Source organism: Nicotiana sylvestris, chromosome 5 (assembly GCF_000393655.2).
Source record: "Nicotiana sylvestris chromosome 5, ASM39365v2, whole genome shotgun sequence".
NCBI lineage: Eukaryota > Viridiplantae > Streptophyta > Magnoliopsida > Solanales > Solanaceae > Nicotiana > Nicotiana sylvestris.
This window is the reverse complement of record NC_091061.1, coordinates 69,897,060-69,902,216: the sequence shown is the minus strand read 5'-3', so window position 1 is coordinate 69,902,216 and position 5,157 is coordinate 69,897,060.

The following is a 5,157-nucleotide window of genomic DNA, read 5'->3' as shown; positions in this document are numbered from 1 at the left end:
CCCCGCCACTGAACCTTTACTGATGCAATATTCTTGACCTTAGCTTTCCAACTTGCTTGTCCAATATCGTCACTCGCTCCTCAACATAAGATAGATCCTTGTCCAACTGGACTGAACTGAGATCCAACACGTGCGACAGATCACCATGAAACCTCCGGAGCATCGAAACATGAAATACCGGATGAACTCCTACCAAGCTGGGAGGTAAGGCAAGCTCAAAAGCAACCTTCCCAACACGTTTCAATATCTCAAAAGGACCAATAAACCTCGGACTCAACTTCCCTTTCTTCCCAAATCTCATAACGCCTTTCATAGGCGATACCCGAAGCAGAACCCGCTACCATATAGGAAACATCTCGAACCTTCCGGTCCGCGTAGCTCTTCTGTCTGGACTGGGCTGTACGGAGCCTATCCTGAATCAATTTAACCTTCTCTAAAGCATCCTGAACCAAGTCTGCCCCCAATAATTTAGCCTCGCCCGTCTCAAACCAACCTACCGGAGATCTATACTGCCTACCATATAAAGCCTCATACGGTGCCATCTGAACACTAGATTGATAGTTGTTGTTGTAAGCAAACTCCGCCAATGGCAAGAACTTATCCCAAGACCCTCCAAACTCAATCACACACGCACGGAGCATATCCTCAAGAATCTGAATAGTGCGCTCGGACTGTCTGTCCGTCTGAGGGTGAAATGCTCTACTCAACTCCACCGGAGTACCCAACTCATGCTGAACGGCCCTCCAGAACCGTGATGTGAACTGAGTACCTCTATCCGAAATGATGGAAACGGGAATACCATGCAGACGAACAATCTCCGAATATAAATCTCCACCAACCGCTCCGGAAAATAAGTAGTACACACAGGAATGAAGTGCGCAGACTTATTCAGCCAATCCACAATCACCCAAATAGCATCGAACTTTCTCAAAGTCCGTAGGAGCCCAACTACAAAGTCTATAATGATCTGCTCCCACTTCCACTCCGGAATCTCTATCTGCTGAAGCAACCCACCCGGCCTCTGACACTCATACTTCACCTGCTGACAATTGAGGCACCGAGCTACAAATCCAAGTGTATTTTTCTTCATCTGCCTCCACCAATAGTACTGTCTCAAATCCTGATACATCTTCGCGGCACCCGGATGAATGGAATTCCGCAAACTATGGGCCTCCTCTAGAATCAACTCCTAAAGCCCATCAATATTGGGTACACAAATCCGACCATGCATCCTCAATACCTCGTCATCACCAATAGACACATCTCTGGCATCTCCATGCAGAACCTTGTCCTTGAGGACAAACAAATAAGGGTCATCATACTGACGCTCCCTGATATGATCAAATAATGAAGACCGAGAAACCATGCAAGCTAGAACTCGACTGGCTCCGAAAGGTCCAATCTCACGAACTGGCTTGCTAAGGTCTGAACATCCATCGCCATAGGCCTCTACGATGCTGGTAAATAAGCCAAACTTCCCAAACTCTCTGCCCGGCGACTCAAAGCATCGACCACCACAATGGCCTTGCCCGGGTGATAAAAATAGTGAAATCATAGTCCTTTAGCAACTCTAACCACCTTCTCTGGCGCCAATTTAGATCCTTTTGCTTGAACAGGTGCTGTAAGCTCCGATGATCAGTATAAATCTCACAAGGGACACCGTACAAATAATGACGCCAGATCTTCAAGGCGTGAACAATGGCAGCCAACTCAAGGTCGTGGACAGGATAATTCTTTTCATGAACCTTCAATTGTCTGGACGCGTAGGCAATCACCCTACCGTCCTGCATCAAAACCGCCCCAAAGGCCAATCCTCAAGGCATCACAATAAACGGTATAAGACCCTGAACTTGTAGGCAGTATCAAAACTGGGGTTGTAGTCAAAGCTGTCTTGAGCTTCTGAAAGCTCATCTCACACTCTTTCGTCCACTGGAACGGAGCACCCCTTCTGGTTCAGTCTGGTCATAGGGGCTGCAATCGATGAAAACTCCTCCACAAAACGATGGTAATAACCCGCCAAGCCAAGGAAACTGCGGACCTCTATAGCTGAGGATGGTCTGGGCCAACTCTGCACCTCCTCTACTTTCCTCGGATCCACTCATATGCCCTCACTCGATACCACGTGAACCAAGAAAGCCACGGAATCCAACCAAAACTCACATTTTGAAAACTTTGCATGTAACTTCTTCTCTCAAGGTCTGAAGCACTGTCCTCAGGTGTTGCTCATGATCTTCCCGACTCCGGAAATACACCAAAATATCATCAATAAAGACAATGACGAACGAGTCAAGATACGGCCGGAACACACTGTGCATCAAATGCATAAAGGCTGTTGGGGCATTGGTCAGCCCAAATGACATAACAAGGAACTCGTAATGACCATATCGAGTCCTGAAAGCAGTTTTCGGGATATCTAACTCCCAAATCTTCAACTGGTGGTAACCTGAACGCAAGTCAATCTTAGAAAACACTTGTGCGCCCTGAAGCTGGTCAAACAGATCATCAATACGAGGCAAAGGATAACGGTTCTTCACTGTAACCTTGTTCAACTGGCGATACTCAATACACATATGCATAGAACCATCTTTTTTCTTCACAAACAAGACAGGAGCACCCCAAGGTGATACACCGAATAAAACCCTTATCAAGCAATTCCTGTAACTGATCCTTCAACTCCTTCAACTCAGGAGGAGCCATACGATACGGAGGAATAGAAATGGGCTGGGTGCCCCGCAACAGATCAATGCCAAAATCAATATCTCTATCCGGCGGCATGCCCAGAAGATCAGCTGGAAGCACATCGGGAAAATCACGTACTACTGGGACTGAATCAACTAAAGGGGTATCAATACCGACATCTCTCACATAAGCTAAATACGTGTCACATCCCTTCTCAACCATTCGCTGAGCCTCAAGGAAAGAAATAACTCTACTGGGAGTGTGATCTAACGTACCCCTTCACTCAACACGCGGTACACCTAGCATAGCTAGCATCACGATTTTGGCGTGACAATCAAGAATAGCATAATGGGGCGACAACCAGTCCATGCCCAGGATAATATCAAAATCTACCATGCTGAGCAACAATAAATCGGCTCGGGTCTCAAAACCACTAAGAGCAACCAAACACGACCAATAAATGCGTCCACGACAAGAGAATCTCCCACAAGAGTAGAAACATAAATAGGGAAACTCAAAGAATCCCGAGATACACCCAAATGCGGAGCAAAATAAGAAGACACATAAGAATAAGTGGAGCCTGGATCGAATAGAACCGATACACCTCTGTGACAAATCAGTACAATACCTTTGATGACAGAATCAGAGGTAACAACCTCGTTAGGGGAAGGAAGGGCATAATATCTGGCCTGGCCTTCCCCTCTAGCTGGTTGAGCATGTGGGGTAGCAACTGGTGTTGTGATCATAGCCTAAGAACTCTGCGGAGCACGCTGTGGCTGAGATGTCTGTGGAGGTGCACTTCTCCCAAGTCTAGGGCAATCCCTCACCACATGGCGTGTGTCACTCAAAACAAGCTCAGGGAGGACGTGGCAGTGGGAACTGTGCGGTATGGGTACTCCAAGACCCCTGAACACCTAAAACACTGTGTGAAATCTGAGATGCAAACTGAGCTAGTTGTCCCACAAAACCTCTACCATGTCGTACTCTTCCTCCAAAATAAGGACCAGTGGGTCTCTCTAGTCTACACGGTCTCCTCACTTCCCTATACTCTCTCTCCTGACCTCGTCTGTTCTCTATTCGGCGAGAGGTCCTCACCACCCGCTGAACTGGGACCACAGGCTGTATCACTATGACACTTGGAACCCGACCAATGAGAACTCACTGCTCTAGAGTGGGGGTGGCGGAAGTCTGGGTCCCTTTCCCGATCTGTGAAGTAGTTGGTACAACCTGAATCAACCCCGCCTGAACTAATGTACCAAACATGCTAAGGAACTGTGCTAATATCTCCTGAAGTGCTGGAGTAGTAGTATCAGTAGGTGTATCAGGTGCCTGAGCTCTGGCTGGAACTGCTGGTGGCTCCTCGGTAGCAGCTCGCGCGGGTGTTCTGGTTGCACCGTGTGCGCGTCCTCGGCCTCTACCCCGGCCCCGACCTCTAATGGCCTCGTAGAGGGCGCGAGTGTCTGATCATCTCTGGTAGCACGTGTCCTCACCATCTGTGAGAGAATGGAAGACAGAGGTTTAGGATTGTGATGTCAAGAACCTCGCACGATAGGGAAATCAAATGAAGTGGAATTTTTCCTAACGGTTACATAGCCTCCCGTAGATAAGTACAGACGTCTCCGTACCGATCCGCGAGACTCTAATGAACTAGTTTGTAATTCATGACTCCTATGAACCTAGAGCTCTGATACCAACTTGTCATGATCCCGGTTCACCCTCCGTGAACCATCGTGATGGCACCTAGTCTCTACGACTAGGCAAGCCTAACAATGCGAAAAAATAAACCAATTTGCGGAAGAAATAATATAAAACCGAAGTAGTGAAATAAAACAGTAATTTAAACTGCCGCTTGGCATACACAATAATAACTCTCGAAAGCTAAACACATCTCCCAAAACCCGGAATCTCATGATCACAAGCCTTGAATTTTCTACAAGCATCTAACTTCAGAATATCTAACAAAGAAACGAAAGTATAGAAGGGCCAATGCAAAAAAGGAGAGTAGAAAGTGACTCTTCGGTCTGCGGACACGGCAGATATACCTCGGAGTCTCTACAAGCGCCTCGTCTCACGAGTGATAAGTCCGAATGGAGATACCTGGATTTACACATGAAAAACATGCGCAGAAAGGGCATGAGTACACCACAACGGTACTTAGTAAGTGTCAAGCCTAACCTCGGTCGGGTAGTGACGAGGAAGATCAGGGCCCTACTGAGATTAAATGAAATATCAGGTATAACAGAATAAGATAAGCAGTATAGTTGAAAACTAACAGTAAGAATTAATACAGGATAATAAGGATAACAACAACTTGAAACAGAGACAAAAACAATCACAATGTAATACCACTCTTCACAAAGATAATAACCGGGGATCTCTTGGTATCCCAAGGATATCTTGGTACCCTCAAAATAAGTCAAGGATCTCTTGGTATCCTCAATGTATGCTAGGGATCTCTTGGTATCCTCAATATACGTG